At 54.5% G+C, this 22,135-nt stretch overlaps 1 long non-coding RNA gene across 2 annotated transcripts; it reads left to right on the forward strand.

The window, feature by feature from the left end:
- The first annotated feature begins 7,134 nt into the window (after positions 1-7,134).
- On the forward strand, positions 7,135-20,937 carry LOC118549419 (uncharacterized). Of its 2 annotated transcripts, none has more exons than XR_004924086.2 (4): positions 7,135-7,292; positions 7,962-8,117; positions 8,731-8,960; positions 20,281-20,937. It is a non-coding gene; the product is annotated as an uncharacterized LOC118549419 (long non-coding RNA). The 2 variants fall into 2 exon arrangements; XR_013440851.1 differs by lacking the exon at positions 20,281-20,937 and adding an exon at positions 9,505-10,447.
- Positions 20,938-22,135: the final 1,198 nt, after the last annotated feature.

The following is a 22,135-nucleotide window of genomic DNA, read 5'->3' on the forward strand; positions in this document are numbered from 1 at the left end:
GGTCACATCCTCATGGGTGAGGCTGCGGGGCCCGTGCCTGGCAGGCGCGGAGCGGGCGCACGCCCGGCTGGGCCGTAACAGTGCCCGTGGGCGGTGGGACCAGCTCCCTGAGCTCCCGCAAGCGCTGCTCACCAAGCACACGTGCGGGCGGCAGTGTGACCCTCCCTCCAGGTGCCAGGGACATGATCAGCACAAGAACACGCATGTGCGTGGTTACAAAATATTCTTGGAAGAATACTAAAGAAATAAAAGGTGGAATGTGGGTCATTCATGGGGAGGGAACTTGGTGCCTGCCTGATGGGGGGGGTGGGGAGATCTGGTTTTATTTTGAATCATGTTATGGGTCATTGGTCACCAACATACATGAATTAGGTTAAACTTGAAACCCCGTCCTTTACCCCTCACATTCCAGCAAGACTTCTCATACGACTGCTTACGTCTGTGTCTTTTTACGCCCCTTATTCCCTCAGTGTCGTGTTTTCACCTTGATTCTGTCATTAAAAGACACATACTGGAGCTGCTTCCCCCGACGTGTGCCCCCAACGCACCGCATTCGCCCCTGCCTTTGGGCTCCCACGACTACTCATTTCTCGGGTGTTCTCCAATGTTTCTGTAAATACGGATATTACTTCTCCCCAGGGTCCCCCACGGAGGTGTCACACCACAGAAGCTGTTCTGAATGTTGCTGTTTTTCCTCTTAAAAACAGACGGTAGAGATCCTTCCACACCAGCGCGTGAACGTCCTCGAGGCTGTAACCTCTAAACAGCCACACCCGTTCCGTTGTGGGGTTGTGTCATCATCGCCTGGTCCCCTGGAGCGGACACTGGGTGGTTTCCAGAGTTCCGCTGGTACACGCCATGCTCTAGCAGATAACCTTGATCGCGCAGCCGGTGGGCATAACTTCTCGGGGGGCAGAAGTACTTGCGATGCGGAGAGCGCCAGAGCACCTCCACGGCGGCGGTCCGTGTCGTTTCCCCGGCACCTGCTCCCTACCTGTCAACCACGGCATGTGACCGCGCTGTGCGCTTCTTCAAAATCCAGTAGGTGAGGAATCGTATCTCTGTATGACTTTCATGTGCATTTCTCTAACTACGGGTGACCCTGCGCTCATGGGTCTTTTGTATTTCGTCCGGGTTGACTCTTGGCTTGTGTCTTTTGTCCTTTTTTTTTTTTTTTTTTAAGATTTTATTTATTTATCCGACAGAGAGACACAGCGAGAGCAGGAACACAAGCAGGGGGAGTGAGAGAGGGAGAAGCAGGCTTCCCGTGGAGCAGGGAGCCTGATGTGGGGCTCGATCCCAGGACCCTGGGATCATGACCTGAGCTGAAGGCAGACGCTTAACTGACTGAGCCACCCAGGCGCCCATCTTTTGTCCATTTTCCTATTGGGCATTTCCACTCCGATGTCAAGGGATTCACCAATATTTTTGGTACATTTTTATGGTTTAACTTCATTTACATTTAGCTCTTTCTTTTTAACTGCTATGTGGCCAATGGGTGGCTCAGACTTTCTCGTTATTCAGATGAGCAACACCGTCCGTGCAATCTGTCCAGCTTCGTTGACCATCGTGACCAGGCACAAACTCCCCCTTGTGCCATGGCTTGTGACCTCTGCCCTCCGCTGCTCTCCCCTCATTCTCCTGCGGCCATGACACATTTTGATCTCTGGTGGGGCTGGCCGCTCCCTCCTCTTCTTTTTCAGAGTCTTCTTGACTATTTTTGCTTGTTCATTTTCCACGTGGACTCCAGACTCAGCTCATCCTGCTCAGGCGGAAAGCTATTTACCCTGCAATCCACTCCAGTACGACTCCCCCCAAACCGCTCATGACATCAGCAGCCTCCAGGCTGCTTTCATGCCGGGGGGCCGCGGGCCTCCATCTCACCACTCCCTGCTGCGAATACTCCTCTCCCAGCTTCCTCCTACCTCCCTGGCTGCGCTCCACCTCTACCCCAGCTCTACACACAGGGCGCCGCTCAGCCTCCGCCGCGCTCCCTTCTCTGTCACTGCTGTTCCTTAGGGAGTCTCACCCTTTCCGTTGTGACAAATGCCCTCTCTCTCTTTTTTAAACATTTATCTATTTATTTTAGAGAGAGTGTGTGCAAGCAAGCATGGGGAGGGGCAGAGGGAGAGAATCCTGTAGCGGCCTCCACACTGAGCATGAAGCCCGACGTGGGGCTTGATCCCAGGACCCCGAGATCATGGCCTGAGCTGAAACCAAGTGTCAGCTGCTCCACGGACTGAGCCACCCAGGCGCCCCTCCCCAGATGCCTTCTCTTGCCCGTGACACCTGCACACTCTCCTGAGTGCCTTCCAGGAGCACAAAAGGAAATCTGGATCCCCCCCACAAACCAGTTCTCTCCCAGCCGCTCCCCTTCCAGCAACCAAGAGTCCCAGTGAGCTTGTCGTTGGAGCTGGGAGCCTGGGTGTTCCTTCTTTGACCTTACTCCCCAAGTTCCACAGAAAGGTCTGGGGCTTCTATCTGCAGGTCTGGGGCTCTCCACCTCCACTGCCAACACCCTGGTCCAAGTCAGTCACCGTCCACACAACTACTGCCGGTCTGCCAAGGCATCCATCAGACCCTATCAGTTCCTCACCCCGCTTGTAAGGACATCCAGTCCCATTCTTCCCTGGTAGATGCGGCCCCTGCCTTCCCCGACCCCACCTCCCAGCACCTGTCCTGAGCCTTTCCTCTCTAAGGTTTGGAGTCGCCAGCTGTGGCCCAGGTCCGAGAGCGTGCTGCTTGCTTTCTTGCCTGGCCTGGTCGACCTCCACTGGAAGGGGCTGGGGGCAAGGGCCTGTAGGACTGGGGGTCTGGGGACTGGGGGTGTGGGGTCTGGGGATGGGGGTGGGGTCCAGGGCTGAGGACGCAGAGGACTGGGGGTGTGGGGATTGGGAGTATGGCGTCTGGGGTCGGAGGACTGGGGGTCTGGGCAAGAACCCAGAAGACGGGGTGTGGGGTCTGGAGGACTGCGGGTCCAGGGCTGGAGGACTGGGGGTCCGGGTACTGGGGGTGTGGGGTCTGGGGCCAGAGGACTGGGGCTCCGGGGACTGGCGGTGTGGGGTCCAGGGCCAGAGAACTGGGGGTCCGAGCACTGGGGGTGTGGGGGCAGGAGAACTGGGGTGAGGTCTGGGCATTGGGGAAGTGGGGTCCAGGACTGGAGGACGGGTGAGGTCCGGGGGTTGGGGGTGTGGGGTCGGGGCTGGAGGACTGGGGGTTTAGGCACTGGGGGCGTGGGGGCCGGAGGACTGGGGGTCCGGGGATTGGGAGTGTGGGGTCCGGGGCTGGAGGACTGGGGATCCGGGCACTGGGGGCGTGGGGGCCGGAGGACTGGGGTGAGGTCCGGGGACTGGGGATGTGGGGTCGGGGCCGGAGGACTGGGGTGAGGTCCGGGGATTCGGGGTGTGGGGTCCGGGGCCCAAGAAGCCGAGAGCCCCGCTCCTTCTCGCCCCTCCTCACTCTATTACGACCTGTCGCTGGTCTTTGTCGCCACCCAGGGAGGTTCTCGAGGGGACAACTCGCCCCGCCCCGCCCACCCGAGCTGACGGGCGGCGAGGAAAGGCGGGCAGTCGGAGGAAGCGGCCGGCACGTCCGCGCCAGGACTCGGGGAACAGTCCCGTACAAGGCGAGCACCCGACCCTCGGCTCGCGCCCGCAGCCACCCGGAAGTGCCGGCCCGGCCGCGCATGCTCGCCCCGCCTCCCGCGCGCTCCCCCGTCACGTGGGACAGCGTGGGTCCGCCCCCGGAAGTGCCCCGGGAAGCGCGCGCGGGGCCGCGGGGGAAGTCTGTCTGTCTGTCCGTCCGCGGGCGCTCGCGGGGACCACTGCGCGGGGCTCCTCGGCGGGCCGGGCACGTCGGGCGCGCTGGGCGAGCGGCACCGGGCGGTGACTCGGCGCCGACTTACCCGGGGCTCACCTGTCCGCCGGGCTCACCTGTCCGCGGGGCTCACCTGTCCGCCGGGCTCACCTGTCCGCCGGGCTCACCTGTCCGCGGGGCTCACCTGTCCGCCGGGCTCACCTGTCCGCGGGGCTCACCTGTCCGCGGGGCTCACCTGTCCGCCGGGCTCACCTGTCCGCGGGGCTCACCTGTCCGCCGGGCTCACCTGTCCGCCGGGCTCACCTGTCCGCGGGGCTCACCTGTCCGCCGGGCTCACCTGTCCGCGGGGCTCACCTGTCCGCCGGGCTCACCTGTCCGCGGGGCTCACCTGTCCGCGGGGCTCACCTGTCCGCCGGGCGGCCGGGCGTGGGCGGTCTGCGGACCCCACCTGCCCTTGTCGGCCCGCCCGCCGCCGCGCCCGGTCGGCTGGGGCACGGAATTCTTTCCGGGGCCGGAGGGGCATGGAGGAGAATTCCCACCCCGCCCGCGAGGGCTGGCATCCACGTGCGCTGCCGCGCTGGACGACCGAGGGCGGTGGTGTCGTCGCCGGACGGCTTGGTTTGCTCCAGATCTGGGAGTCCTACCTCCCTCCGTGGACAGTGGAATAAACCCCGTCCCCACCCCGCCTCTGCCTCCAGGGGGGCCCTTGAGCCCCTCCTTTCTTCCCTCCAAACCGGTCTAAAAAGCAAGCTTGATTTACTTGCTAAACTTCCTGAAATGAGTTTAAGCAAATGCCACTAATTTGCTGAAAAGCCTTATTAAGCTACTTGGTTGGATGATGGTTGGGTAAATGGATCGCTGCTATATCAGTTGTCGCCCTTTTTGCTTCGAGTAGTAGAAATACTGACAAGTGTGGTCATTTGAACCCACAGGAGCTTGTTTTTCCTCCCATAAAAGGAAGCCTGGAAGCGGGAAGATTTCTGTCAGTTCAGCAGCCCAGGGGAGTCAGCCAGCATCTCTGTAACCAGGAGGGGCTTTTCCCTCATGGTCACAGAGGGTTGCCACAGCTCCAGATGTTACATCTGGGGCCCCCTGGAGGAACATACATCCATGTTCCAGGCTGGGCAAAGGTGGAAAAGGATAGTGACAGAGCTGTCTCTTTTATCATGGAAACAAAGTGCTCAGATGCTCCCCAGTCGGCCTCCGGCTACATCTCACTGGCCAGAACTTACGTCCCAAGGCCAACTCTGCTGCGGCACCGCTGGGGAGTGAGCTTGAGCTCTGCGGGTGTTTATAGTGAAAGAGAAGAGAGCGGGGCTAACGGCTGGGGTGGACATCTGTCACTGTCACTGTCCAGTGTCTCTCATGGTTCCCATGTTGTGAATCCCGTCTTCCCACTCAATTCAGAGGGACCACCCAGGCCTGCGTCCCTTACCATGTCTGATGTGGCCTGTAAGGGGGCTGCCACGCCAGGACACCAGTGGGCTGCTGGGACAGCGCTGTGCTGAATCTGGTCTTGGCAAAGGCAGCGTATTTCTGGGGCTGGCGGCGGTGGTGTTAGCTTCCTGCTGCTGCAGAAATAGGGCATTTCTGGGCTTGGTGGAGGCAGCAGATCCCTCACCCAGACCAGCTCAGGTAGGGGCTCCTGGAAGCTTAGCCCAATCCTCAAGCCATCTTACAGCTCCTTATAAATCCACATTTGCTTAACAAGTGGATTCTTTTGTCTGCAAGTGTATGGGTTGGATTGTGTCCCCTCAAACGTTACCTTGAAGTCCTAATCCCCAGTCCCTGTGACTGTGACCTTAGTTGGAAATAGGGTCTTTACAGATGTAATCAAATAAGAAGAGGTTATTAGGATGGGCCTTAATCCAACATGACTGGTGTCCTTATAAGAGGGACATTTGGATGCAGACACACGAGGGAAGAGGCCTTGTGACAGCCGGGCAGAGATTGAAGGGGTGCAGCTGTGAGCCCAGGAGGGCCCAGACTGACAGCCACACCAGAAACGAGGAGGGCGGCAGGGAGTTTCCTGTCCTGGGGTCTCCCGAGGGAGTGCAGCCCTGCCGTCACCTTGATTTCAGATCTGGCCTCCAGAATGTGAGAGAATAAACTTCCATTGTTTTTTTTTTTTTTTTTTTTTAAAGATTTTATTTATTTATTTGAGACAGAGAGAATGAGAGAGAGAGAGAGAGCACATGAGAGGGGTGAGGGTCATAGGGAGAAGCAGGCTCCCTGCCGAGCAGGGAGCCCGACGCGGGACTCGATCCAGGGACTCCAGGATCATGACCTGAGCCGAAGGCAGTCGCTTAACCAACTGAGCCACCCAGGCGCCCTAAACTTCCATTGTTTTAAGCCCCCAGTTTATGGTCTTTTGTTCCAGCAACCCAGAACCCCAGCCCCTGCCCCAAACCACAGTGCCGGCGTGAGTGGGAAGGGGGGTGGATGGACGTGTAACCAAATTCCAGGCGGTGGGGTTTGCTTAGTGATGAGGCTCCCCACATCCTTAAGAGAGACGAACAGCTGACTCAGACTCTCCCTGTGCTTTCCAAGAAGCAACAGAGCTAGCACCCTTGGCAGCCGCCCTCCCCCACCCCCACCCCACCCCCACCCGGCTGCCCTGCCTACCTGTGCAGAGGAGCAGGGAGGAGGGGAGACCTTGGCCCCATGGGGGCACTGTGTTCCTGGTGAGATGAGTGATTTTCACCCCCCATGGCCCCTGAAGCCAAACCTTGGTTCTTATGCTCAGGCTGGGGTGGGCACTGCACCCAGGAGGGTGGGCCACAGCTGTAGAACTGGGACAGCCAGGGCCTGGAGGGTGGGTCCCAAGTCATCCTCAGGTCACACGGTGGTGAGCCCTGTACTCTTGCTCTGACAGCAAGGAACCAGGTGTCTGCATGGGGAGGCCCCTTCCTCCTGGAGTCCAGGGCTGCTCTCCACCCCAGGATGTCCTCAGCATCCAGGGCTCTCTGCTTGGCGGGGGTGGGGGTGGGGCGTTTCTCAGCATCCCCTCAGCCTGGAGGGGCTCTCAGCATCCAGGGGACCCACTCAGCGTCCCAAGGGCACTCAGCATCGGCGGGGCTCTCCACATCTGGGGTGGTTGTAAGGGGTTCTCAGCATCCGGGGGAGTCACTCAGCATCCCGAGGGCCCTCAGCATCAGGGGGTCTCCGCATCTGGGGTGGGGGTGGGGGGCTCTCAGCATCCCGGGGACCCTCTCAGGAGTCCTCCGGGCCTCGTCCCCGCGACCAGCGCGCCATCTGGCGGCCCCGAGCCGCAAAGCACCCCGCGCAGGACCCGCCTCTCCTAGGGATGCGCTGGGGGCTCCTCCGAGCAAATCCCCTCCGCACCCCGATCGTGGAGCTGAGGGAAAGCGCCGCCCTTTGAGTGCAGCTGGCGCGGGTGGAATCCGGGCTCTCGCCCTGCGGGGGGTGGGGAGCACACACCTGGGGAGACCCTGCCCCTGCGCGCGGACCAGGGGGTGTGTGGGACGGGGTGGGGGGAGCGGGGCTGGTCGCGGGGGCTCCCAGGAGAAAGGGGGAAGCCTGGGGGCTTTAGGCGGCGCTTAGGAAGGTGGCTCTGTGTGCAGAGAGGAGAAAGGGGGGCGGCTGCCCTGGTCCGGGGCGAGGAGGAGGCCTGGACTCCCCCCCCCAAGTAAGCGGTCAAGGCCTTGGTGGGCGTCCGGGTGTGGGGGACGGGCGGCGAAGCAGGTGGCCAGGGCCGGATCTGCGGGACAGGGACGGTCGCGGCGGGGGGCACCGGGGCGGTGACCTCGGCTCTGGCACCGGCGTTGGGGGAACAGAGAGACCTGGTGGGGCCTGGGATTTGGGAGGGGCCAGCACAGGCCTGTGTTGAGGCCGCGGGGTGGCTGCCCCCCGGAGCCCGGGAGGGTGGGTGGCGGGGGGGGGGGGGGGGGGCTGCCTGGAGCGGCGGCCTCGGTCTCTGCGGGGGCGGGGCGATGGCAGGCCAGGTTCAGGTGGGGACCCGCCAGGGGTCTCTGGACAGCTTGCGGGCAGCAGGAAGGGAGAGCAGGAGCTGGAGGGGCTCCAGTACCCCTGGGACTGCGGGGTCCTCAAGGACGTGCGGGTGCTCACACCCAGCCTGCCCTCTGCCCCTCCCTCGGGTCCATCTGCTGCATTGTTCCCGAAAGCTACTCAATCTGCGGTCTCTGGAGCGGGACTCTCCACCGGAAGCCAGCCTACACGTGCCCAAGACACTGTCCAGGGGTGCCCTCGGGAGCCCTCGGGGAAAACTGCCTGCGTCCTCCCTGGGGGACCGGGCGAGCTGGCCGGCTGCAGAGGGGCAGGTAACAGCAGGCTCACCGGCCCCTTCCCCGGGCCCTGGCAGGGGAGAGCTGGGGACCTGGGACCTCCGTGAGTTGGGGAGGTGGCTGGTTAGGAGAGGGAGGGCAGGCCAGGGGAGAGAGGTGGCCCCCAAGGCCTCAGGGGCCGCAGAGCAGAGGGCAGCTCCCAGGAGCCAGATACACATCCTGATACAGTCCACCTCCTCCTCCATCCCTTCACCCTGCCCGGTCCCCGGGGTCCCTCCTGGCCTCGGCTGCGCCAGGGTAAAGTGTTTATATTTGTTTAAACAATTATTTAAGCTTATTTCATGTGTGTGTGTGTGTGTGTGTGTGTGTGTGTTTAAGATTTTATTTATCCTTTTGTCAGAGAGAGAGAGAGAGGGAGGGAGGGAGCGAGCAGGGGGAGCGGCAGAGGGAGAGGGAGAAGCAGGCTCCTCGCTGAGCAGGGAGCCCGATGTGGAACTCGATCCCAGGACCCTGGGATCATGGCCGAGCCGAAGGCAGCTGCTTAACAGACTGAGCCACCCAGGCGCCCCCATGTGCGTGTTTTCAACTTAGACGGATGGCAATGTGTTAAAAATCATGCTGATTCTTTATCTCCCGTGTTTGCCTTGAGGTGTGACTTCGACACAGCACGGAGCCCACATCTGAGGTGGACAGCTAGATAACGTGTATGTGCGTAGACGCCCCTGCAAACACCCGAGTTCGGAGCCCGGGCCCACACCCTTGTGCCCATTCAGTTGGTACGGCCCCCCCTGGTCGCTCACCAGCTCCGCCTGGTTCTGAGCTTCATCTGAAGGCACTCGAGCAATATGCCCTCTTCTGCATCCAGCCTTTTTTCACTTGGTAAGCTGTCCATGAGATTCATCCACGTGTTGCATGGAGCCATAGTCCTCTTACTGCTCGGCAGCCTCCCATGAGGGACTGCCCACTCTCCCGTGGGAGACCTGGGGGTTGTTTCCAGTTTGGGGTGATCAGCAGTAAAACCACTCTGATTGCTTTGTCTGTTTTTTGGTGGATATAAGCATGCTAATTGTATTTTTCTTTTACTTTTTATTGAAGTATAATTTATATCTAAGGAAGGCACAGGTCTCTACTGAAAGATATCTGTAAGATATTGGGTTTTTGTTTTTTTTTTAAGATTTTATTTATTTATTTGAGAGAGAATGAGAGACAGAGAGCATGAGAGGGAGGAGGGTCAGAGGGAGAAGCAGACTCCCTGCCGAGCAGGGAGCCCGATGCGGGACTCGATCCCGGGACTCCAGGATCATGACCTGAGCCGAAGGCAGTCGCTTAACCAACTGAGCCACCCAGGCGCCCCGATATTGGGGTTTTTTAATTTATTTTTTATTTTTTTATTTTTTTAAGATTTTATTTATTTATTTGACAGAGAGAGCGAGAGAGCGAGAGAGAGCACAAGCAGGGGGAGTGGGAGAGGGAGAGGAAGAAGCAGGCTCCCGGCTGAGCAGGGAGCCTGATACGATGCAGGGCTCGATTCTCCGCTCCATCCCAGGACCCTGAGATCATGACCTGAGCTGAAACCAAGAGTCCACTGACTGAGCCGCCCAGGCGTCGCATGTAAGAGATTGTTTATATGCAAAGCCTGTAATTCCACAAAACTTAAAAAACTGAGATATAATTCACATACCATAAAATTCAGCCCTTCAAAGGGTAGAGTTCAGTGGTTTTTAGTGTTCACAGAGTTGAGCCAACATCACCCATCACCATGATCTAACTTCAGAACATTTCATCATCCCTGAAAGAAACCGGGTCCCCACGCGCAGTCCCTCCCCCTCCCCACTGGACAGACCGCATGTTGTTTATCCCTTCATCTGTCGGTGGGCATTTGGGTTGTTTCTCTTTCGGGCTATTGTGAATGGCACTGCTGTGAACACACATGTACATGTTTTGTGTGGACATATGTTTTTCATTCTCTTGGTTATATATCTGGAAGCTGAATTTCTGGATCATATGGTAGCTCTCTGTTTGAATTGTTGAGGAACTCTTAAACTGTCTCCAACATGCCTGCGCCACGTTCATTCCCAGCAGTAACATAGAGGGGCCGGGCGTCTCCACATCCTCGCCAACACTTGTTACTGGGTGTCTTTTGGGTGACAGCCATTCCAGTAGGAGCGAAATGGCATCGCCTCATGGTTTTAATTTGCATTTCCCTAACGACTAATCATATCGAGCATCTTACCCTGTGCATATTGGCCATTTGTATGTTTTGTTCATATCCTTCGCCCATGTTTTAATTAGGCTATTTGTCTTTTGCCTGTTATCCATTTGTAAGAGTTCTTCATATATTCTGGTTGTCAGATGCTTATCAGATGTGAGGGTTTGCAAATAATGTCTCCCATTTTGTAGGCTGTCTTTTCATTTTCTTGATTGTGTTCCTTGAAGCATAAATGTTTTTAATTTTACGGAAGGCAAATTTACCTATTTCTGTTGTTGCTTATGCTCTTGGCATCATGGTAACATTTGCTTTTGTGTTTTCTTTTTAGAGTTTTATGGCTCGGGCCCTTATGTTTAGATCTTTGATTTTTTTTTTTTTTTAAGAGAGAGAAAGAGAGTGGTTGGGGAGGGGCAGAGGGAGAGGGAGAATCCCAAGCAGGCTGCACGCCCAGCACAGAGCCCGACGTGGGGCTCGATCTCACGACCCTGAGATCATGACCTGAGCTGAAATCAAGAGTTGGACCCTCAACGGACTGCACCACACAGACACCCCTTTGATACATTTTGAGGTAATTTTGTGCATGTCGTGAGGCAGTGGATCAACTTCATTCCTGTGGGTCTAGAAATCCGTTGCCCCAGCAGCATCACTGAACACTGTTCTTTCCCGCTGCACTGTCTTGGTGCTCTTGCTGGAAATCAGTTCGGCATACATGTCTGGGTTTATTTCTGGACTCTCGGTTCTGCTTCCACGATCTGGAATGTATCGTCCCACCAGTGCCACGCTGTCTGAATTACTGTAGCTTTGTATGCATTTTGAAATCAGGAAGTATGAGTTCCCTAACTTTTTCTTTTTAGAGATTGTTTTGGTTATTTTGGGTCTTTTGCATTTCCATGAGAATTTCAGGATCAGTGTGATGATTTCTCCACATCTTCACCAATACTTGTGGTTTTCCATTTTTAAATCATGGCCAAACTTGTGGGTGCATAGTGATGACTCATTGCGGTTTGACTTGCGTTTCCCTAGTGCCTAATGATGGTGAGCATATTTTCATGTGCTCATTGACCACCTGTATGTCTTCTTTGGAGAAATGTTTTTTCTTTTTTTTTAAGTAGGCTCCACGCCCAGCATGGAACCCAACATGGGGCTTGAACTCACAACCCTGAGATCAAGACCTGAGCTGAGATCAAGAGTCAGATGCTCAACCAACTGTGCCACCCAGGCACCCTTGTTTTGCTTATTTTTTAGTAGAGTAGTTTGTTTTGTTGCTGCTGTTGAGTTGTAGAGGTTCTTTATGTACTCTGCATATTAATCCCTTATCTGATGTATGATTCACAAATACTTTGTCCCAGTCTGTGGGTTGCCTCGTCCTTTGATTCAGAAAGTTTTCTAATTTTGATGAAATCCAATTTGTATTTTTTCTTTTGTTTCCTGTGTTTTTGGTATCATACTTAAGAATCCATTGCCAAATCCAAGGTAATGGAGGCTTTACTCTATATTTTATTCTGAATTTTACAGTTTTAGTTCTTAAATTTAGGTCTTTGATTCATTTTGAGTTAATTAGTTAATTAAGTAATTATTTTTAAAGTAAGCTCTATGCCCAACACAGGGCTTGGACTCATGACCCCAAGATCCAGAGTCATATGCTGAGCCAGCCAGGCGCCCCATGAGTTAATTTTTGATTATGACATGAGGTAAGGGTCCAGCTTCATTCTTTTGCTTGTCAGTATCCAGTTTTCCCAGCACCATTTGTTGAAAAGACTGTCCTTTCCCCATTGAGTGGTCTTGCTACTTTTGTCAAAAACCGATTGACCATACGTGTGAAGGTTTACTTCTGGGCTATCTATGCTATTCCATTGGTCCATACATCATCCTTATGCCAGTACTATACTATTTTAATTACTGGAGCTTTGCAGTAAGTTTCAAAATTGGGAAGCGGGAGTCCTCCAACTTTATTCTTTTTCAAGACTATTTAGGCTACTTAGGACCCCTTGCAATTCCACATGAATTTGAGGATTGGCCTTTCTATTTATGTGGGAAAGGCTCTTGGAATTTGCATGGAGGTCCTGTTGAATCTGTAGATTGCTTAGGGTACTGACCCTTTACGGTGTTGAGTCTTCTCATCCATGAGCACAGATGTCTTTCTGTTTATGTAGGTCCTCTGAAATTCTTTTCAGCCGTTGTTTTGTAGTTTTCAGCATTCAAGGCTTTCACCAACTTGGGTAGATTTGTTCCTAAATATTTAATTCTTTTTTTTTTTTTTTAGAGAGAGAGAGTGGTGTGTATGCCCGCAGGGAGGGGGGAGGGGCAAAGGGAGAGAGTGAGAGAATCCTGAGCAGACTCCCCACTGAGTGCAGAGCCTGAAGTGGGGCTGACCTCACGACCCTGAGGTTATGACCTAAGCAGAAATGAAGAGTCAGACTAACTGACCGAGCCAGCCAGGTGCCCCATAAATATTTAATTCGTTGAGATGCTGTTGAGGATGGAATTGCTTTCTTAATTTCTTTTTCTCTCCTTAGTTATTTTTTTGATCTTAGTACTTACTACTACCTAACATTTAAATATATTTTTTGTTTATTTTTTTGTCTTTTTTACTAGAATAAAACTTCTGTAGGGGCTAGAGCTTTGATTTGTTTCCTGCCATGGTTTCAGATCTTAAAACAGCGTCACGCGCATAGCTCAGCATGCAATTGTTGAGTGCATTAATGAACAAAAGGAAACGTTTGCCTGTGTTGGCATTCCCTCTGTGGACCGGAGCTTTTGCCCTCGTGCCACGAAAAGGAGGCTACACTAGCCATCTGCAAACATTTTTTCTGCAATGGAGGTTTCATTTTTATGGCAGAAATTCTCAATCAGGGGAGTGATATCCATTTGTCTTTTTGATGTTATTTGTGGTTGACAGACGGTTTTGCAAGGCACTGTAACAGCTCTCGTTTCGTCCATCAGCACAGGAGGGTCCCTGACCTCTCACGCCCCCAGAAACCCTGGACACTAGCCCGTTTCCAATGTCTGACAGCCTGAGGGTGGAGCCCTGTGTCACTGGTGCTTTACTTGGCGTTTCCCCAACAGGTAGTGAATGCATGTGTGTGGTGACCAGCTGTCTTTGCTCGTCTGTGAGTTGCCTATTTATATCCTTTGTCCATCTTTCTACTGGTTTTCAAAGATTTGTTTCTGGGGGCACCTGGCTCTGTCGGTTAAGCATCTGCCTTCGGCTCAGGTCATGATCCCAGCGTCCGGGGATCGAGCCCCGTGTCGGGCTCCCTGCTCGGCGGGAAGCCTGCTTCTCCCTCTCCCGCTGCTTGCCGCTTTGCCTACTTGTGCTCACTCTCTCTGTCTCTCTGTCAAATAAATATATAAAATCTTTAAAAAAAAAATTGTTTCTGTCATGGTGCCTGGCAGGTTCAGTTGGAAGAGTGTGTGACACTTGATCGCGGGGTTGTGAGTTCAAGTCCCATGTTGGGTGTATATGTGATTCAAATAAATAAAAACTTAAAATATTTGTTTCTTGTCACTTACCAAAAGCCTTTTCTATATTATAGATAATCATTATTTGTCTGTTGTCTGCTTTACAAATATATACGTTTTCCCAAATTTACCATTTTTTTAAAGCAATCTCTTCCCCCAACATGGGGCTCGAACTCACAACCCTGAGATCAAGAGTTGCACACTCCACCAACTGAGCCAGCCGGGTGCCGCCCTCTCCAATTTACCATGTTTGCATTGAGCTTGTTTACAATTTCCTTTTCCACACAAAATTTAATATTTCTATGGAGTGAACTATGTCTATCTTTTCTTTATAATTTTAGGGGAACTAGCTTGGGTTAAGAGGTTTTTCTCAACCCTGGATTCCATATGTGGTCTGTTTTCTTTTTTTCCCCAATTCTTTTGATTTCTGCACTTAGTGATTGAATCAGTCTGGTTTGGGCGCTGACATGCTATGGGACATTTTCCTACCGACGGTCGTCTCGTTGCCTCAGCACCACTTATTAAACAGAATCTTCCCTCCTCTGCTGTCCTTGGCCAAATTCTCCCGTACAATGGTGATGATTTCTAGAACTTCTACTGGGGTCTGGGGACTTGTTTGTCTCTTCTTAAATCAGTTCCACATTTACTGGGTTACACAGTAGCTTTAGAGGTCGGCTTAATATCTGGGAAGGCAGATGCTCCCTTGCCCTTTTGTATCTTTTTGCTCCATCCTTTGTATCTTTTTGCTTTATCCCCTTTTGCTCTTTTCTCAGCTGTTCTGGGCATTTACTCTCTCACAAGCGTCTGAAGATCGTTCTAGCCCCTGCCAAGATCTTCTGTGCAACTAACTAGCATTGCTTTCCTTTGCTCAGATCTCGCTCTGCACTGTTCTGCAAGACTGTAGAGCTTTCTTCGTTTAGGACCTGGGCCGTCCTTAGTGGTCTCCTTAACTATTTTATATTTCTGTGTCACTGTAACAAATAGGACATATTTTCTCATTTAAAAGCTCATTATTGGAATAGAAAAAAAAAATAAAAGACTGATCATTCCATAAGCTTCTCTTTTTGCCAATTCACCAGATTATTCTCTTGATTCCAGTAGTTTTTACTAGAGTGTCTCAGATTGTCCAGGTAGTCAAGCATATTGTCCTCAGAAAGAGGTGGCTTTGTAATTCTTCTTTTCCAATCTTGATGTTAATTACCCTACTTCCATCTATATTCATAAGTGGGATGGCTATCTTCTCTTTTTTTGTACCATCTGTTATCAGCTGGGCGGGGGGAGGGGGAGGTCCTCCTTTCCTTGTGGGACAGAATAGGGTCAATACTGCTCCTCCTGCATTTGCCCAGACTCCTTTGCTCACCACCTGGTCCAGTCCCTGCAGGACGAGCTGTCTGCTCCTGCCCACCCATCAGGGGAGGTCCCTGCTTGCCTGGAGCCGGGGGTCCTGTGTGGGACGGCCCAGGCCCTTTAGCGGATGGATTCCCCCAGCCCAGGGTGTGAGTGTGAGCCCCCTACTTGTAGGCCTGGGGGCTGAGAAGGAGAAGCCTAGAGCCCACTGCTCCAGGGCTGTGAGGAGCCAGGCCAGCCCAGCTGCTGGGCGCCTTGTCCCCCATCAGGGTCATGGAAACTTCCCCAGCCCAGCCCACTTGTAAGTGTTGTATGCCGCCTGCCCACGGGAGATAAGGCAGGGCCGGGGCTTCCCAGGGACATACAGTGGTGCTCAGTCTTGGAAGTGTCCTTCCCTCCTGCCTGGGGCTCCTGAGCCCAGGCCCTGCCTCCCTGCCACTCTCCCACTGAGCCCGTCATCCTTCCCACTGTCTGCACCTCTCTACGGACAGGCCCTTACTGCAGGCTCCCCATCCTGAGAAACAAGCGAAGCCAGTGAAATCCTGCCCCTCCTACCATCCTGGCCTTAGCCACCTCCATCCTCCCCTCGCCGGCCCCCTCCTCTCCCCACAGCTCCCAGACCTCCCTGGCCCCAGCGTCTGGAGCCTCCTTGCTGGCCTGACCCCCTTCTTGCTTTCTCCCATCTGTGCTCTTTGGCTCTTCTAAGTTGCCCAGGACTGGGGGAGGGGGCACACCATGCCAGCACAGCGGGCACGTTCCGGGAACCCCGTCCTCTGGCTCTCTGCCCCGGAGCATCCAGGCCAAGCTGAGCACAGTCCCAGTCTCATCGTGGGAGAGTCAGGGGCTCACAGACGGGTAAGGCCGCGAGGAGTTCTGCAGGAGCAGATTGGCCCAAGGGCTTAGCACAAAGCTTTCCAGGCAGGTTCCCTGACGCCTCAACTCTCTGACACTGGTGGGGTGCCGCAGTGCCTCTCCTTCCCTGGTGACCCCCCCGGGGGGCCTTCATGCTGTCCACACCCCAGTTCTCCCCCCTCCCCACTCCAGGGGAAAGCTGTGAGCCCAGTCCTGGGCTGAAAAGGACAAGCACGTTGGCTTGGGGACCAGGGTCTCTGCTGTGGCTTTGGGAACTCAGAAGACAAGAAGGCGACTGTTGTCCCTGGGGTCCCTCCGAGATGGCTGGGGTGCATCTCAAAATATGGCTCTGTGGCCCCGCTCTCATAGGAAAAGAAAGCACACATTTAAAAATCTCATCCGGGGGCCCCTGGGTGGCTCAGTCATTAAGCGTCTGCCTTCGGCTCAGGTCATGATCTCAGGGTCTTGGGATCGAGCCCCACATCAGCCTCCCTGCTCAACGGGGAGCCTGCTCTCCCTCTCCCTCTGCTCCCCCCGTTCTCTCTCTCTGTCAAATAAATAATATATAAAATCTTTAAAAAAATAGAACTCTCATCTGTCCCCACTTCCTGGGGCCGGTTGGTCGCACCTCGCCCCTCCCCCCGCCCCTAAATTGGGTCTCCCAGAGCCCCTCTTCGCCCCTGCAGCTCTTCGCCCCTGCGGTTGCCAACCCTGCCAGGTGGGGACTGTTTCAGCTCCTCCCACCCCCTCCCTCCCTCCCTCTGCCTGGGCCCCAGTCTTTCTGATGGCAAGGTAAGGAAACTGAGTCACAGAGAAGCCACGTGACTCGCCTCAGATCACAAGCTGCTGGGTGGATCACGAGTCCCCATTGGCACCGTCCTCTGGGACAGCAGGACGTGTGTCTGTGCGGTGTCCACCGCTGGCCAGACCAGGCTGGACATCCAGTCCCTCTTTCTCCGGTGGACGGCTGTCCTCAAGGGACACCTCTTTGTGCTCAGACTCCTTCGCCTGCAGGGACACATTTCTGAGCTTGTCCCGCGGGAAATCTCTGTTGCTCCAAGACTGGAAGGCGCCCCAGAGCAGAGTGTGTGCAGAGGGGACCTGCTCCAGTGCCCGGGGTCTGCGGAGGAAGGCGAAGAGAATGACCCAGCCCCGGTGCAGGCAGGGCCCCTCAGCTGCCCCCGGCTTCAGCCCCTCCTCACCCAGCTGCGCCCTCGGTCTGGTAGATAAAGTGTGACGAGTGGGTGACAGCAGGGCTCCTCCAGGGGCTACCAGGGCAAACAGCAGGGGTAGAGCGGGGCGGGGGGGCGGGGAGGTTAGCACGTGCTCCTGGGGTCGAGGCCTTCAAGCTGGGATGGGGGGGTGGCAGCCAACAGTGGGCACACAAGCCCAGAGTGCAGGGTGGTGGCCCAGAGCTTCAAGAGTGGGAATGAGGCTGGAGGGGAGAGGGTGCATTCGGGGGGCCTCCTAGGCTCAGGTTTGTGCCACGGCCCGAGGGCCACAGGGAGCTATTTGTGTTTTGGGGTGGCCACTCTGCTGGGCAGGGACAGGAGCCAGAGGGCAGGTCGGGAAGAAGGGGGGCAGGAGGGAAGGCCCCCCCGCCATCTGCCTACCCCGGGTCCCAGGATCCGAGGGAACACCGCTGTCCTCTGGAATGGTCTCTGGGAGGTGGGGGGGCTCTGACCCCACATAAGGGGAGGCCGTGGGTCTTCTGGAGAAGGCAGGGCTCCTCCTTCCCCACCCAGCAGCGCCCCCTCTTCCTAAAGCTGCCTTCCTTCCCACAAGCCAGGCCTGTCCAGACCCTGGTATCCCCACCTTGCCTGCAGCCTTGCAGGGGCCAGCCCTCACCCCACCCTACCCAGAGTGAGGATGCTCTGATGCAGGGGACACTCCTGCTCTGTAGGGAGTCCCGGCAGCAGACCCCAAGGTGCGGACCAGAGTGTGCAGTGAGAGGGGGTAGACGAGGAGGTGGGGTGGGCATGCAGCCCCAGCGGGCCACGGGAACCCCTTTACTGGCGTAGCTGTGGGACCGAGCTAGGAGCTCGCCTCTCCAGGAGTAGGGGCTGTGGGTGCTGACTCCTTCAGCTTGCGGCTGAGAGCCTCTCCTACATGTGTCGTCCGTCCAGGGAGAACCAGCTACTGGACATATCCATCAAGCTCTTAATGTCAGTTACTTTATTTTTAATTCTAGAATTTCCATCTCATTATTGTTTTCATAGCGTCCAGGCCTCTGGTAGAATTCTCCATCCTGTCATTTATTTCTTGAATGTTTTAATCATAATTATTTAAAAATCCATGTCTGATAGCACCAATAATCTGGACCACCTGTGAATCTGTTTCTTTTATTTTTTCTATTTTTAATTTTATTTTAATTTTTTTTTAAAGATTTTATTTATTTGTGAGAGAGAGAATGAGAGACAGAGAGCATGAGAGGGAGGAGGGTCAGAGGGAGAAGCAGACTCCCCGCCGAGCAGGGAGCCTGATGCGGGACTCGATCCCGGGACTCCAGGATCATGACCTGAGCTGAAGGCAGTCGCTTAACCAACTGAGCCACCCAGGCGCCCTATTTTTTCTATTTTTTAAAGAAAGATTTTATTGGGGCACCTGCATGGCTCAGTCAGTTAAGCATCTGCCTTCTGCTCGGGTCATGATGCTGGGGTCCTGGGATCCAGTCCTTCATCGGGCTCCTTGCTCAGCAGGGAGTCTGCTTCTTCTTCTCTCCCTCTGCCCTTCTCCCTCTGTCCATCTCCCTGCTCATGCGAGCATGCTCTATCCCAAATAAATAACAAAAATCCTTAAAAAAATAAAAAATAAAAAATATTTTATTTATTTATTGGGGGGGCAGAGGAAGTGGGAGAAGGAAACCCAAGCAGACTCTGCACCAAGCGTGGAGCCTGATGAGGGGCTTGATCCCATGACCCTGAGATCATGAAACCAAGGGTAGGACGCCCAGACCGACTGAGCCACCCAGGTGCCCCTCTATTTTTTTTGTTTGACTTTTGTTCCTGTCTCCTGTCATGGCTGGTCATTTCTGAGTGAATGTTCGACATTGTGCAGGGAAACCATACAGGGTGGGGGCAATGTTTGCCCCAAGTCCGCTGGAGAGTCACACGCAGTGGCCTGGTCTGAAGGTCCGGGTATTTCCCAGGCGCCGTCCCTGCGACGCCAGGCCCCAGCTTCCCTCTGCTAAACATCCTGCTTGGCTTTGTAGGCCGTCAGCTGCCACTTTCTCGCTTGGCTTCCTAGCCCCTCCCCCAGACCGCTCAGAACCAGGCAAATACCCCGAAGGGAACAGAGGTGCAGAGGGTTGGCTGGTAGCTGTGAGAATGCTGGAAGCTTTGAGCTGCCACATCCCTGCTTGGCCGCCAGGCCCAGAACCAGATTTCCCCAACGGGGAAAGGGACTGAGAATGCGGGGCTCCTTCAGTGTGAATCCCTCCGGCCAGGACCTCAGCCCCTCAAGTCCTGGCTGCCTCAGTTGCTCGCCGATGCCTTCAATCTGCTATATGCTTTTTTTTTTTTAAAGATTTTATTTATTTATTTGAGAGAGAGAGAGAGCTTGAGTGGGGGTTGAGGGGCAGAAGGGGCAGAGGGAGAAGCAGGCTCTGCACTGAGCAGGGAGCCGGATGCGGGACTCGATCCCAGGACCCTGAGATCATGACCTGAGCCGAAGGCAGATGCCCAACCTACTGAGCCACCCAGGCGCCCCTGCTATGTGCTTTTAAAATCGAACTTTTAGAGTTGTTTTTGGTGCAGGTTTTTGTCTGATATTTGCTATTCATCAGAGCCAGAAACAGAAGTTTTTGCTTTGTGGTGAGACTTTACTTTTGGATGCATGGAGTTTCATGATTGTGGTTAAAAATTAAATGGTCTAATAAACTGTAATGAGTGTTATAGATTTGATGGGTAGATGGTAAAATTAATCTACCAGATGATTTGATGTAAGAAATTATTAAAATTATATACGTATTGTGTATTTTAATTCTATAACAGAATAATGAGAGAAATAAGGTTGCATTTATTTATTTTTTTAAGGTTGCATTTTAATAAGAAACATATTAAGAAAGAAAACATGTTGGGGCACCTGGGTGGCTCAGTCGTTAAACGTCTGCCTTCGGCTCAGGTCATGATCCCAGGATCCTGGGATCGAGCCCCACATCGGGCTCCCTGCTCCGTGTGCTTCCCCCTCTCCCACTCCCCCTGCTTGTGTTCCCGCTCTCGCTGTGTCTCTCTCTGTCAAATAAATAAATAAAATCTTTATAAAAAAAAAAAAGGAAAGAAAGAAAACATGTCAAGATAGAGTATTTTTCTTTTCTTTTCCTCCTCACAGCATTTGACCTAAGAGCAAAAACCTTAATCAAAACTGATTCCCCTGGCATGTGGTTTCTGGGTGGGATTCTCACACCCAGCTCAGCACTAGCACAATTCCGGAAGAGTCTGAAAACTCCAGTTTACTGCAAAGGAAGGCAGCAAGCACGCGTACATCTCGTTCTGATACCTGGGAGTGGGTCCTTTTGGTTCTGCCTGCCTCTGGGAGGCTGCAGTCACTTATCTTTCCTCGCAAGAACTTGGATTTCTGCCTCATTTGATTTGGGTCCAGTTTGAGGCCACAAAACCTTGCTACGTTTTGTTCAAATGCTTCCCTGTTTGAGCCACAGAAGCAGGAGGAAGAGCTCTGCGGGGCGTACGCGTTTGGTATGCAGCCCACCCTGAATGAAGGCTCTACAGCGTGTGTGGAAATTGTAAAGCAGGACGCGTGATTTGGGGCAGGGAGCGGGCAGGGCCGGCAGGTGACAGGGTCAGAGGACGTGCTGGGGCCCAGGACCCGGGTGTGGGGTGGGCTCACAGGTAGGTTACACATAATAGTATCTACAATTGCTGTTGTAACACGTTTTAAAAATATGTCGGCTTTCCTTAAATTTTTAAAACTGTACAAAGAGCCCATGTGCGTGAGTCAAAATACACCAAAGAAATAAATGTAGAGTGTTAAAATAAATACAAATATATAAAATATATAAAAATAAAATATAAATCAGGGACATGACACAGAACATTCCATTATGTGAATCAAAATAAAAAGTTATTTTGCTTAATAGAACGTGACACTTCAATATCTTAAGAGGTCTTTGATTAGAGCTCCAAGAGAACACGTCTCAGCCACTCTTCAGTCAAAGATCAGATTCTGTCTTCCTGACCGTAGAGGGGACGTAGAGTATCTCAGCTGCCCCGCACCTGCGTGGGAAGGGCTGAGGCCGTGAGCGGGCTGTGGAAGGTGAGCAGAAGCAGCCCTTGCTCTCTGAGGGCCGCCCTGAGAGAAGACCCCCCTGGGGCGGGAGATGGTCCCCTGCCTTGTCTGCCAGGGGAGCAGCAGGGCTGTGGGCAAGCGTCGGGGTGCGGTGGGTGGGGGCTCTCAGCAGCGATGGGCTCTGTGTTCCAGCCTGAGGGTGCAAGAGAGCAACAGGGCTTCCTGACTGGACGTTCTTCTAGCTCCTCACTGTCCTACTCTGTCCCATAGCCAGGAGCATGGGGGGCAGGGATGGGGGGGAGGGGCGGTGGGGGCAGGGATGGGGGAGGGGGCAATGGGGGTATGGATGTGGGGGGAGGGGTAGTAGGGGCATGATGTGGGGGGGACGGTGGGGGCATGCCGTGGGCGAGGGGCAGTGGGGGGCATGCTGTGGGGGAGGGGCAGTAGGGGCATGATGTGGGGGGACGCTGGGGGCATGGATGCTGTCTTCCCCACTCGGGAATCCCCTGCGCAGGGGTCACTTCTGGGAGGGATGCGGGCAGACACTAGGCCTTAAGGCGGGAGGCTCAGGGACCGCCTAGGGGGACACCGCCTCACAGTCACTCCCAGCCCACCCTCACCCCTCAGGTTTACCCATCCTGGGGCTCCTGCCGCCGCTCCCCAGCCAGGCCCTGGAAGGACTGATGGCCCCCCTCCCACAGCAGAGTGGTGCCCCGCTTGGGCTGCCAGCTCTCAGCTGGGTGAGTAATTAAACGTGGACTCAGTGCCGCTCCCACCGTGTGGGCTCTGGCCCCCACTGTCTGCGATAATTACCTTCAGCCCTGAGGCTGAGTCCGAGGACTGGGTCTCCAGGAGGCCAGCAAGCCTGGGAGAGTGGCCAGGGGGCCTGACGGGGAGCGAGGCCGGTGGGGAAGGCTCTGCCCGGGCCACTGTGTCCAGT

This window comes from Halichoerus grypus, chromosome 8 (genome assembly GCF_964656455.1).
Source record: "Halichoerus grypus chromosome 8, mHalGry1.hap1.1, whole genome shotgun sequence".
NCBI classification, from domain to species: Eukaryota; Metazoa; Chordata; class Mammalia; order Carnivora; family Phocidae; genus Halichoerus; species Halichoerus grypus.